The following is a 14,567-nucleotide window of genomic DNA, read 5'->3' as shown; positions in this document are numbered from 1 at the left end:
GTCGGCCGCTTGTTTCGCTTAGCTTAGTTACACAGCTACCTTATTGCGCCTCTTTTTTTCTTTGCAGCATGTGCTGTTTGGGGACTATTTTTTTGAAGTGCCATCCTGTCTGACACTTCAGTGCCACTCCTAGATGGGCCAGGTGTTTGTGTCGGCCACTTGGGTCGCTTAGCTTAGTCATCCAGCGACCTCGGTGCAAATTTTAGGACTAAAAATAATATTGTGAGGTGTGAGGTGTTCAGAATAGACTGGATATGAGTGGAAATTATAGTTATTGAGGTTAATAATACTATGGGATCAAAATTACCCCCACATTTTTTTGATTTAAGCTATTTTTGAGGGTTTCTTTTGTAAAAAAAAACCCTAATCCAAAACACACCCGAATCCGACAAAAATTTTTCAGGGAGGTTTTGCCAAAACGCGTCCGAATCCAAAACACGGCCGCGGAACCGAATCCAAAGCCAAAACACAAAACCCGAAAAATGTCCGGTGCACATCACAATGCACAACTACAGCTTCTTGATGAAATCTGGTGTCTGTGCCCGCTTTACCACCATTTTCATGCCCAAATGCTTGTTGGTCAAGGAAAATTGCAGGTGGGTGATATGTAAGTGACCACCCTGTGTGAGTTTCAAGTGTCAAATCTTTTGACCAACGCTGTTTAACCCTTGCGCAACTACAGCTTCTTATTCAAAATGATGAAATCTGGTGTCTGTACCCACTTTACCACCATTTCCATGCGCAAATGCTTGTTGGTCAAGGCAAATTGCAAGTGGGTGATATGTAAGTGACCACCCTGTGTGAGTTTCAAGTGTCAAATCTTTTGACCAACGCTGTTTAACCCTTGCGCAACTACAGCTTCTTATTCAAAATGATGAAATCTGGTGTCTGTACCAACTTTACCACCATTTTCATGCGCAAATGCTTGTTGGTCAAGGCAAATTGCAAGTGGGTGATATGTAAGTGACCACCCTGTGTGAGTTTCAAGTGTCAAATCTTTTGACCAACGCTGTTTAACCCTTGCGCAACTACAGCTTCTTATTCAAAATGATGAAATCTGGTGTCTGTGCCCGCTTTACCACCATTTTCATGCCCAAATGCTTGTTGGTCAAGACAAACTGCAAGTGGGTGATATGTAAGTGACCACCCTTTGTAAGTTTCGAGTGTCAAATCTGTTGACCAATGCTGTTTAACCCTTGCACAGCTACAGCTTCTTATTCAAAATGATGAAATCTGGTGTCTGTGCCCGCCTTGCCACCATTTTCATGCCCAAATGCTTGTTGGTCAAGGCAAATTGCAAGTGGGTGATATGTAAGTGACCACCCTGTGTGAGTTTCAAGTGTCAAATCTTTTGACCAACGCTGTTTAACCCTTGCGCAACTACAGCTTCTTATTCAAAATGATGAAATCTGGTGTCTGTACCCACTTTACCACCATTTCCATGCGCAAATGCTTGTTGGTCAAGGCAAATTGCAAGTGGGTGATATGTAAGTGACCACCCTGTGTGAGTTTCAAGTGTCAAATCTTTTGACCAACGCTGTTTAACCCTTGCAGAACTACAGCTTCTTATTCAAAATTATGAAATCTGGTGTCTGTGCCCGCTTTACCACCATTTTCATGCCCAAATGCTTGTTGGTCAAGGCAACTTGCAAGTGGGTGATATGTAAGTGACCACCCTGTGTGAGGTTCAAGTGTCAAATCTTTTGACCAACGCTGTTTAACCCTTGCACAGTTACAGCTTCTTATTCAAAATGATGAAATCTGGTGTCTGTGCCCGCTTTACCACCATTTTCATGCCCAAATGCTTGTTGGTCAAGACAAACTGCAAGTGGGTGATATGTAAGTGACCACCCTGTGTGAGGTACAAGTGTCAAATCTTTTGACCAACGCTGTTTAACCCTTGCACAGCTACAGCTTCTTATTCAAAATGATGAAATCTGGTGTCTGTGCCCGCTTTACCACCATTTTCATGCCCAAATGCTTGTAGGTCAAGACAAACTGCAAGTGGGTGATATGTAAGTGACCACCCTGTGTAAGTTTCAAGTGTCAAATCTTTTGACCAACGCTGTTTAACCCTTGCACAACTACAGCTTCTTATTCAAAATGATGAAATCTGGTATCTGTGCCCGCTTTACCACCATTTTCATGCCCAAATGCTTGTTGGTCAAGGCAAATTGCAAGTGGTTGATATGTAAGTGGCCACCCTCTGTGAGTTTCAAGTGTTAAATCTGTTGATTAATGCTGTTTAACCCTTGCACAACTACAGCTTCTTATTCAAAATGAAGAAATCTGGTGTCTGTGCCCGCCTTGCCACCATTTTCATGCCCAAATGCTTGTTGGTCAAGGCAAATTTCAAGTGGGTGATATGTAAGTGACCACCCTGTGTGAGTTTCAAGTGTCAAATCTTTTGACCAACGCTGTTTAACCCTTGCACAGCTACAGCTTCTTATTCAAAATGATGAAATCTGGTGTCTGTGCCCGCTTTACCACCATTTTCATGCCCAAATGCTTGTTGGTCAAGACAAACTGCAAGTGGGTGATATGTAAGTGACCACCCTGTGTGAGTTTCAAGTGTCAAATCTGTTGGCCAATGCTGTTTAACCCTTGCACAACTACAGCTTCTTATTCAAAATGATGAAATCTGGTGTCTGTGCCCGCCTTGCCACCATTTTCATGCCCAAATGCTTGTTGGTCAAGGCAAACTGCAAGTGGGTGATATGTAAGTGACCACCCTGTGTGAGTTTCAAGTATCAAATCTTTTGACCAACGCTGTTTAACCCTTGCACAGCTACAGCTTCTTATTCAAAATGATGAAATCTGGTGTCTGTGCCCGCTTTACCACCATTTTCATGCCCAAATGCTTGTTGGTCAAGACAAACTGCAAGTGGGTGATATGTAAGTGACCACCCTGTGTGAGTTTCAAGTGTCAAATCTTTTGACCAACGCTGTTTAACCCTTACACAGCTACAGCTTCTTATTCAAAATGATGAAATCTGGTGTCTGTGCCAGCTTTACCACCATTTTCATGCCCAAATGCTTGTTGGTCAAGACAAACTGCAAGTGGGTGATATGTAAGTGACCACCCTGTGTGAGTTTCAAGTGTCAAATCTTTTGATTAACGCTGTTTAACCCTTGCACAGCTACAGCTTCTTATTCAAAATGATGAAATCTGGTGTCTGTGCCCGCTTTACCACCATTTTCATGCCCAAATGCTTGTTGGTCAAGGCAACTTGCAAGTGGGTGATATGTAAGTGACCACCCTGTGTGAGGTTCAAGTGTCAAATATTTTGACCAGCGCTGTTTAACCCTTGCACAGCTACAGCTTCTTATTCAAAAAGATGAAATCTGGTGTCTGTGCCCGCTTTACCACCATTTTCATGCCCAAATGCTTGTTGGTCAAGACAAACTGCAAGTGGGTGATATGTAAGTGACCACCCTGTGTGAGTTTCAAATGTCAAATCTGTTGACCAACGCTGTTTAACCCTTGCACAACTATAGCTTCTTATTCAAAATGATGAAATCTGGTGTCTGTGCCCGCCTTGCCACCATTTTCATGCCCAAATGCTTGTTGGTCAAGGCAAACTGCAAGTGGGTGATATGTAAGTGACCACCCTGTGTGAGTTTCAAGTGTCAAATCTTTTGACCAACGCTGTTTAACCCTTGCACAGCTACAGCTTCTTATTCAAAATGATGAAATCTGGTGTCTGTGCCCGCTTTACCACCATTTTCATGCCCAAATGCTTGTTGGTCAAGACAAACTGCAAGTGGGTGATATGTAAGTTACCACCCTGTGTGAGTTTCAAGTGTCAAATCTTTTGACCAACGCTGTTTAACCCTTGCACAGCTACAGCTTCTTATTCAAAATTATGAAATCTGGTGTCTGTGCCCGCTTTACCACCATTTTCATGCCCAAATGCTTGTTGGTCAAGGCAACTTGCAAGTGGGTGATATGTAAGTGACCACCCTGTGTGATGTTCAAGTGTCAAATATTTTGACCAGCGCTGTTTAACCCTTGCACAGCTACAGCTTCTTATTCAAAAAGATGAAATCTGGTGTCTGTGCCCGCTTTACCACCATTTTCATGCCCAAATGCTTGTTGGTCAAGACAAACTGCAAGTGGGTGATATGTAAGTGACCACCCTGTGTGAGTTTCAAATGTCAAATCTGTTGACCAACGCTGTTTAACCCTTGCACAACTATAGCTTCTTATTCAAAATGATGAAATCTGGTGTCTGTGCCCGCCTTGCCACCATTTTCATGCCCAAATGCTTGTTGGTCAAGGCAAACTGCAAGTGGGTGATATGTAAGTGACCACCCTGTGTGAGTTTCAAGTGTCAAATCTTTTGACCAACGCTGTTTAACCCTTGCACAGCTACAGCTTCTTATTCAAAATGATGAAATCTGGTGTCTGTGCCCGCTTTACCACCATTTTCATGCCCAAATGCTTGTTGGTAAAGACAAACTGCAAGTGGGTGATATGTAAGTTACCACCCTGTGTGAGTTTCAAGTGTCAAATCTTTTGACCAACGCTGTTTAACCTTTGCACAGCTACAGCTTCTTATTCAAAATGATGAAATCTGGTGTCTGTGCCCGCTTTACCACCATTTTCATGCCCAAATGCTTGTTGGTCAAGACAAACTGCAAGTGGGTGATATATAAGTGACCACCCTGTGTGAGTTTCAAATGTCAAATCTGTTGACCAACGCTGTTTAACCCTTGCACAACTACAGCTTCTTATTCAAAATGATGAAATCTGGTGTCTGTGCCCGCTTTACCACCATTTTCATGCCCAAATGCTTGTTGGTCAAGACAAACTGCAAGTAGGTGATATGTAAGTGACCACCCTGTGTGAGTTTCAAGTATCAAATCTTTTGACCAACGCTGTTTAACCCTTGCACAGCTACAGCTTCTTATTCAAAATGATGAAATCTGGTGTCTGTGTCCGCTTTACCACCATTTTCATGCCTAAATTATTTTTGTTTATTGCAAAATGTCATGTAAATTGGTGTAAGGGACACTATTTGAAGTTTATGCAATGTTAACTTAGTGATCTATCCTTATTTAATTTATTTTAATATAATAATTTCTGAATAAGAAGCTGGAGCCGAATAAGAAGTGAATAAGAAGCTGGAGCCGAATAAGAAGTGAATAAGAAGCTGGCCGAATAAGAAGCTAACTTCAACCTCGTACGTTTCAGCCAGAAGGATTCCTGTATTCCGGGAAGTCTATGCTGGCATTCTAGCCAGGGGAGACAATCAAAACACACACACACATAGCAGTGATACAAGCCTCAAGTCTAAAGAGTCTTGAAATAGAAACCTTATTACATACAGTACTGTGAATAGCTACCGTCGGCGGGAATAGTACGTATGGGGACAGATGTGCCTCACCAGCTGTGCTCTCTACTGTCCGGGAGATCACAGTATATGTCTGCAGTAAAAACATCAGCGATTAATATGTCTGCTTACCAAGTAACATTCACGATACGATAGTCATTTGCATATTGCAGCATTAAGAATACATTTATCTGGTAGATCTCAATTATCATATTATGAGAAGCTTTAGAACGGAGAATAATCAGATCTTCTGCCTGCATTGGGGACGATGTGATACTAATGTGAAACAGTAAGTAGTGTTACACTATTGTTACTATTCTATGAATACATCAGTAGATACTATCAATACCAAAGTATCAAATAAAACCACAAGCCAAATCTCATTAATCTGAGAAAGACAAAGTACAATACATGGAGAACACAGGAGGACATTTGTCTAGATAGTGTAAGGGTTTGCAATGAATGGGCTATTGGTGGAAATAACAATCAGATACAAGTGAATCACTTTTTCTTTTTGTATAGCTGAATTATTATAAATGCATATTTAATGAGTTAAGTTTCATTTCCCATTTATAAAAACAAACAAACAAACAAAAAATAAGGGGTTGTTTGTTTAAGAATTGGCAAAAGGTGTATTTTATTATGTTCAATCGAGTTTAAAACTCTTATAGGGGATTATATTGCTATGAGCACAATGCACATTCAGTGACCTGAATGTATGGGAATTAAGAATAAAAATGTAATGTCATAATAATGACTCACTATGCTATGGTGCACTACAGAATACCTACAGTGAGTGCTCCTCCTTTTATTCTATCTGTGTAGGGGTTGGGTGTGCTACTGTCCATTACTCCTCATGCAATTCTATACCTATTACTGAGATTTAGTTAGTACTAAGGGAAGAGAATATTATAAATGAATAATCCATACTAAGGCAGATGGTGATTGGTGATTACCTCCTACATGGTGCCAGGTGGGATGCTTAGGGGCTACTGGCTTACCTATTGGACCCCTTGCATGTGCTACCATCACTGGAGGACAGACGGCATTTATTTCTTAGAGCGGTGGGTAATTACATTTTAGTAAACTGTTGAGAAACCTTGTGAAATATTTTGGAAATGTTCACACGACCATTTCTATATTTCCACACACTTTTACATCACTGGTGTAAAATAAAGAGTCAAAAGGATTACACCAGGCATGTCCAAACTGAGGCCCTCCAGCTGTTGTGAAACTACATATCCCAGCATGCCCCGACACAGTCTTGCTGTCAGAGAATGCTAAAGCTGTGTCAGGGCATGCTGGAAAGTGTAGTTTCTCAACAGCTGGAGGGCCGCAGTTGGGACATGCCTGGATTACACTGTACAATATGAGTAGAAATGAAACAAGCAAAACTGTTTAGGAACAGAAACTGGTTGTCTTGCTCCTTAAACTTTGCCAGCAAAATGGCCGCCGTTGCCATGGTTACTAGAAATTGCTAGGCAACCGAAAATGGTTGTCATGCTTAATCTACTTGGCCTGAAAAATGGCCACTTTCTCCTGCAGGGTCCACAGGGTATCCACAGGATACATTGGGATATGGATGAGCGACAGCGGATCTTGCACCAATCGGTCAAAGCTTTCTGGGCTCCCAGTACGCAGTGGGCCCGTCTATATATACCTGCCACCTGGCTCAGGCAAATCAGTTTTTAGTTTGGTGAGGCAGGAGCCGGACCATGGTCTAAGGGCTGCTGGTTTTTGGCAGCCATAAGCTTTTTTACTTTATTTTTATAGTCTTACTATTTTTTTCTGAGTGATCTTTCTAAACAGCGTCTTATACGTACCTTAGAAAGAGTCACTCCAACTACTCCCCGCCGAGTCGCGACAACGCTTACCCACGAGTACAGTGCTGTTTCGGCGGGCGTCTGTGTCGGATAAAACTAGCAAGTCCAGCAGACGTTACCAGGCTGTGGCCGGAGCACGGGAGGAAGGTAAGGCATAGGTTCCGCTTAGAGGGGGAACATGGACACAGCCGCACTCTTTTGGGGGAAACTACCAAACAGTCGCTGACGCGGCTGCCACCGAGAGTGCACAAGTGCTAGGCCTTAGGGATCAAAGGCTCCAGGAGTAGCATGAGGCTGCGATCCCTAATTTTGAGATCAGCAGTGGGGAGACGGATGCACCCCTGGTCGCCCCTCCCCCCGATTCACGACCAGTTTCCTCCGAGTCTCCTGCCATAAACTGAAGCGGCTGTGTGACTGGTGCATCAGTGTTCACTTGGCAATCTGTGTTCACTATATTTTCACGGAGCGGCGGTGGACACTTATAGCATATGGATCCACTCGTATTTATCGATTCTGGAAGCGGGGTAAGTCTCCCTGTATCCCGCTCTCCTGAGTGGGGGCTATAAAACACTAAGTGGGTCATTCAGACCTGATCGCATGCTGTAGTTATTTGCAGCCGTGCGATCGGGTCTGAACAGCGCATGCATGGGGGCCGCAATGCGCAGGCGCGTTGCTGGCCGGCGATGGCCATCACTGGGCAGCGACAAAAATAATGAAGAAAGCATTCGCAGCAGCAAACACAAGAAGATTGACAGGAAGAGGCCGTCCGGGGGTGTCAACTCACCGTTTTCTGGGAGTGTTGAGGAAAACGCATGCGTGTCCGGCCGTTTCCATGGAGGGATCCTGACATCAGCTCCAGCAAGGATCATTGCAGCGGGTGAGCAAGTCCTGAGCTGTGCAGAGACTGCACAAACTTTTTGTTTGTGCAGCTCTCTGCACAAGCGTTTGCAGCCATACACAGCAATCCCACCTCCCCTGTGGGTGGCGATTACCTGGTCGTAGCAGTGCAAAAAATAGCCTGCATGCAACCATGTCTGAATTAGGCCCTAAGTCTCTATCTACCTTTGAGTACAAATAGTTGGATAAGGGCATAATGCATATGAGTTTGATAATATTACTGTGGTTTCTTTTGCTATGCGTCTGAATACAGTTAAAGCATTTTTATAAAGTAATGCAGTAATATGTTTCTCCTACATACGTGAACTGTACCTGTAGTTGAATATGTGGTCATATTGCTTATTATACTAATGTATAATCTGTGACTGACTGTTAGTGTGATTGCTGACTTTGCTATAAATTCTGTCAGTTTTCTCTGTTTACTCCGATCCTCAATGCTGGTGCTAAACAGGGTAGGGTCGGATTGTATGTCTCTTTAACACATTTTAAAGTGATTACAGTCACAAATTGTGTATTACACTGTTAAATTGTCTGAATATTTATCATGTCTTAGAGCAGAAAAGGTGAGGAAAACACACTCACATCAGCACCAACACTCATATCATGTTTGTCATGTAAAGCTGGGTTAACATCTCAGGATCTGGTTCAAGATGGGTTGTGTGCAAACTGTATTAGCTTTCACCAAGGTCTCTTGAAATATTCAAGGCAGATGCAGGTGTAAGTTGATCCACCATGGGCTATGTTTGCACAGGACATTATCCAGTATAGCTGAGTGGATAATTCCAACTTCTGTACCGGTGATAGGTTGCACTATTATATGTGCAGCACAGGGGAAGCAGTAGCCTCTCAACAGAAACAGGCTGAAAAGCCAGTGGTAAGTAAATCATTTAGACACAAAACAACATCTTCAGAGTCTACACATGTTTCAGATGAGGACTCATCAGAGGACGAAGACTCATTACACTCTGGTTCTGAATATGAGGATGAGGAAGAAGGTCTCAGCTCAGTGGACATATCTGAGTTGATTACTGCAATGAAATCCATTTTATCCTTAGAAGAATCAACATATACTGTGTTAAAATCCAAGGCACCTTTATTTAAACGTCCCAAAACAGGTAAGACTGAGTTTCCTGGATCAGAACAGCTGACGGAAATTATGGAAGAGGCTTGGGTTATGCCCAGTAAGAAATTTAGAATTCCTAGGAAATGGAATTCCAATTACCCTTTTCTGACTGAGGACTGTTTAAAGAGAGAGGTAGCCCCTAAAGTAGATATGCATGTGATTCGCTTAGTGCAAAAATCTACATTACTTCTGCCTTCAACATCAATAAATGATGTCACGGATAGGAGAGTAGATGGTTTGCTAAAAAACAACAACTTTTTTTTCCCTGTCTGGGGCAATCATTAGACCAGCCATGGCCTCAGCCTGGATGGCTAAAGCAGTGGCTGTCTGGCAAGATGCATTGGTAGGGGAAATTTCAACGACATCCAGAGAGCAAAAATCCCATGTGACACATATCAAACAGGCTGCAATATTCTTGGAAGAAGCAGCCTTAGATATGGGTACTATTGCCTCTCAAACATCAGCCTCAAAATTAGCCGCTCACCGAGCAGTTTAGCTACGCACCTGGAAAGCTGATTCAGAATACAAAAAAGATAAGCCATCAGCCTGATGGTGCGGGCCTCCACCTGGGGGAACCCAGGGTGGGAGGCCGACTTATTCATTTTGCACAAATCTGGCAGCAGTCTACCACAGATGCCTGGGTGCAAGAAGCGGTGTCTCCCAGTTATGCGTTTTCTTTCAGGAAAAACCCTCCTCAAAGGTTTTTTTTTTTTTTTGTACCAGCCTGTCTTTGGTAGAAACGAGGGCCAGGGTTTTGCAAGAGGCAGTTCAGAAATTGCTTCAGTCAGGAGTAATCATTCCTGTTCCTCCTGCACAACAAGGACAGGGTTTCTACTCCAACCTGTTTTTAGTCCAGAGGCTGAACTAGTCGTTCCAGCTCACACTCAATCTAAAAATGCTAAACAAATACATTTGGGTACCTCGGTTTCATATGGAGACAGAGGCGGAACTACCGGCAGTGCAGGCAGTGCACTGCACTGGGGCCCGCCTCTGTCCAGGGGCCCAAGCATGTAATGAGTCAAACTGACTCATTACATGCCGCTGTGCGCTGCAGGCAACCGCTGCCCGCAGCGCACAGCCGCCCGGAGATAGGAGCTGAGCAGCGGTACAGACGGGGGAAGGAGGAGGGAGCCGGAGGACGGAGCTGCAGCAGCGCTTTGTTACTGGTGGAGGCGCTGCTGCTGCTGCTCCTCTGCTTCCCTATAGGCTGTCTTCCGAGAACAGCCTATAGGGAAGCAGAGGGGCAGCAGCAGCAGCGCCTCCACCAGTAACAAAGCGCTGCTGCGGCTCCGTCCTCCGGCTCCCTCCTCCTCATTCTCTACTGCCCGGGAATCGTCGTCTGACGCAGCTGCACCGAGGAGCCTGAGGGTAAGTATAATTCTTCTTTCTTTCTTTCTTTCTTTCTTTCTTTCTTTCTTTCTTTCTTTCTTTCTTTCTTGTGCCTGCCTGCCGCAATGTGTAAAAAGGGGGGACTACCTGCCGCACTGTGTAAAAAGGGGGGACTGCCTGCCGCAATGTGTAAAAAGGGGGGACTACCTGCCGCAATGTGTAAAAAGGGGGGACTGCCTGCCGCAATGTGTAAAAAGGGGGGACTGCCTGCCGCACTGTGTAAAAAGGGGGGACTGCCTGCTGCAATGTGTAAAAAGGGGGGACTGCCTGCCGCAATGTGTAAAAAGGGGGGACTACCTGCCGCAATGTGTAAAAGGGGGGGACTGCCTGCCACTATGTGTAAAAAGGGGAATCTGCCTGCCGTAATGTGTAAAAAGGGCACGCTGTCTGCCGTAATGTGTAAAAAGGGCACGCTGTCTGCCGTAATGTGTAACAAGGGCACGCGGTCTGCCGTTATGTGTAAAAAGGGGTAATCTGCCCGACGCACTGTGTAAAAATGGGGAATCTGCCTGCCGTAATGTGTAAAAAAGGGGGGCTGCCTGACGCTATGTGTAAAAATGGGGAATCTGCCTGCTGCTATGTGTAAAAAGGAGGAATCTGCCTGCCGTAATGTGTAAAAATGGGGACGCTGTCTGCCGTAATGTGTAACAAGGGCACGCTGTCTGCCGTAATGTGTAACAAGGGCACGCTGTCTACCGTAATGTGTAAAAAGGGCACGCTGTCTGCCGTAATGTGTAACAAGGGCACGCGGTCTGCCGTTATGTGTAAAAAGGGCACGCTGTCTGCCGTTATGTGTAAAAAGGGCACGCTGTCTGCTGTAATGTGTAAAAAGAGGAATCTGTTCGCTGTAAGGTGTAAAAGGGTCTCTACCTGGTGTAGTGGTGCTACTGTGCGGCGTAATTTGAATAATGGAGACTACTGTGTTGGTATTATTTTGTGGCCACACCCCTTCCCCACGAAGCCACGCCACTATGTATTTTTGCGCGCGCCTACGGCGCGCACTGCCCCCGGGGTGGACTTGGATGGGGGGGGGGGGCCCAAAGCATTTTGTCGCACCTGGGCCCACCGCTTGCTTGTTCCGCCACTGTATGGAGACCTTACATTCCATCATTTTGGCTATGGAACCATGGGATTTTATGGTATCCCTGGATATACAGGATCCTTACCTGCATGTTCCTATAGCTCTGTCCCATCAGCGCTATCTCAAATTCGCTATCCTCCAACAGCATTTTCAGATTCAGGCTCTGCCATTTGGTCTGGCCACAGCCCCCAGAGTATTCACCAAAAATGTGGTGATTATGGTAGCTTATCTCCGCCAGCAGGGGATAAGAATATTTCCATACCTCAACGATCTTTTAATCCTGGCACAGTCTCAGGTATTGCTTCTGTGTCATCTGCAACATACAATAGAGTGTCTGCAGAAGCACGGTTGGCTCATAGATTGGGCAAAATCATCTTTTGTTCCGTCATAACGGATGACTCATTTGGGGCTGTATTGGATTTGAGCCTTCAGAGAGTAATTTTACTTCTGAGAAAAATATCCAAACTTCAGTAAAGGATCCAGGAGCTTCTACACTGTCGAAGAGTATAAATTCTCGCAGCAATGTGTGTGATGTGTCTAATGGTGTCAATTTTCAACATGGTAGAGTATGCTCAGTTCCATTCAAGACCTCTGCAACATCGGATCCTTACCAAGTGGAATGGGGTCATCAGACAATAAAAATGCAGACTATGATTCTTCCTCTGGAAGGAAGGAGGTCATTAGCCTGGTGGCTACAGACAGCCCATCTGGACAAAGGGAGACCCTTTTGGATATCAGATTGGGAAATTCTGACAACAGATGCCAGCCTTCAGGGCTGGGGAGCAGTGTCAGGAAGAAATTGCTTCTAGGTGCAGTGGACCAAGGAAGATGGATGCCCTGTCAGTGAGATGGGACTTTCGTCTGGCCTATGTGTTTCCTACCATCACCCTGTTAACCAGGGTGGTGAGAAAGGTAAAAGTATGGATGGTGTAATGGTTAGCATTACTGCCTCACAACACTGAGGTCATGGGTTCGATTCCCACCATAGCCCTAACTGTGTGGAGTTTGTATATTCTCCCCGTACTTGCATGGGTTTCCTTCGGGTACTCCGGTTTCCTCTCACAATCCAAAAATATACTGGTAGGTTAGTTGGCTTCCAACAAAGAAAAAAAATAACCCTAGTGTGAATGTGTGTCTGTGTGTACATGTGATAGGGTTTATAGTTTGCAAGCTCCACTGGGGCAGGGACTGATGTATATGGCTAAATATGCTCTGTAAAGCACTGCAAAATATATGTATAATATATAAATAACTGGTAATAATAATAATAATAATAATAATAATAATATGTGTACACTATATAAAAAACTGGTGGCGGTAGTAATAATAATAATAATAATAATAATAAAAAGGAAAAGTGCCGTTATACTAATAGCTCCGGCTTGGCCCATAAAACATTGGTACACAGATCTGCAGAGGATGTCGATGGATGCTCTATTCCTACTACCTCAACATCCAGATCTACTGATTCAGGGGCCTTTCCATCACAGACATCTGGATTGACTGTCTTTGATGGCGTGGCTCTTGAGACCTCCATCCTGAAGTCAAAAGGATTCTCTCAACAGGTAATTCAAACAATGCTTAGAGCAAGGAAAACCTCCTCAGCTCGCATTTATCACATAATATGGCAAGCCTATATTCAATGGTGCAGTGAACGGAAACTTGACCCCAGGTCTTTCAGAATTTCCAGAATCCTAGCATTCCTTCTGGTTTAAGGGTGGCTTCCTTGAGAGTGCAGGTGTCAGCACTAACTGTATGGTTCCGAAAGAAAATTGCCAACCTACAGAATGGGCACACTTTTTTCCAGGTAATGCTGCACATTCAACGTCCCTCTGTTCCTCCTACAGTGCCTTGGGATCTAAGTTTAGTTCTAAAGGCCCTTCAAGTTGCCTCATTTGAACCACTTAAAAGAGTAGATTTTAAATGGTTGACAGCTAAGGTTCTCTTTCTTCTGGCTATGGCTTCAGCTCGAAGAGTTTCAGCATTTGGCGCATTATTATTTTGTCCTCCATTTCTCATTTTTTATCCAGATAGATCGGTTCTCAGAACTAAATCTGGGTATCTTCCTAAGGTGGTGTCTAAATTCCACCTTTACAAAGAAATTGTAGTCCCGGCTTTCCAGGGGCCAGACCTATCTGCGGGAGATGCATCGTTGGAAATTGTCCATGCCTTAAGGATCTACGTAGATCGTACCAGTGCTATCAGAAAGACAGATTATCTCTTTGTTCTCTACGGATTTCATAGGAGAGGGTGGCCTGCTGATAAGCAGACACTGGCGAGGTGGCTTTGGATGACGATTTCAGAAGCATATTCGAAGGCTGATCTCCTGTTTCCGGATAATGTCTCTGCTCACTCTACTCGTAAAGTAGGTCCATCATGGACAGCACAGCATGGTGCTTCAGCAGAACAGATATGTAAGATAGCCACATGGTCTTCCATTAACACATTCATTAGACATTTTGCTTGTGGATACCTTTGCCTCTCAGGATGCTGAATTTGGGCCAAGTATTCTCCTGTCTAATCAGGAGCGTTGCCACCACTAAATTGCTTTGGGACATCCCAATGTATCCTGTAGATACCCTGTGGACCCTGCAGGAGAAATATAAGTTATGGTAATAAGTTACCATTGATAACAGTATTTCTCCTATGTCCACAGATATCCCACCTTGACGCACCTGATTTGAGGATCCTTTTACTCACTAAACTCTTCCCTCTTGTACGGAAGGGTGGGAGTTTGTGCATGTGTGGTCTTCTCGCCTGATTAGTGCTCTACATGATGCTCCTGCCTTAAGCTTTGGAAAACAACTGATTTACCTGACCCAGGAGGCGAGGATATATGGACGGGTCCACTGCATGCTGGGAGGCCAAAAAGCTTTGACCGATTAGTGTAAGAACCGCTGTCGCTCAACCATATAACA

Source organism: Pseudophryne corroboree, chromosome 6, assembly GCF_028390025.1.
Source record: "Pseudophryne corroboree isolate aPseCor3 chromosome 6, aPseCor3.hap2, whole genome shotgun sequence".
NCBI classification, from domain to species: domain Eukaryota; kingdom Metazoa; phylum Chordata; class Amphibia; order Anura; family Myobatrachidae; genus Pseudophryne; species Pseudophryne corroboree.
The sequence above is the reverse complement of the archived record's forward strand: the minus strand, read 5'-3'. Positions refer to the sequence as shown.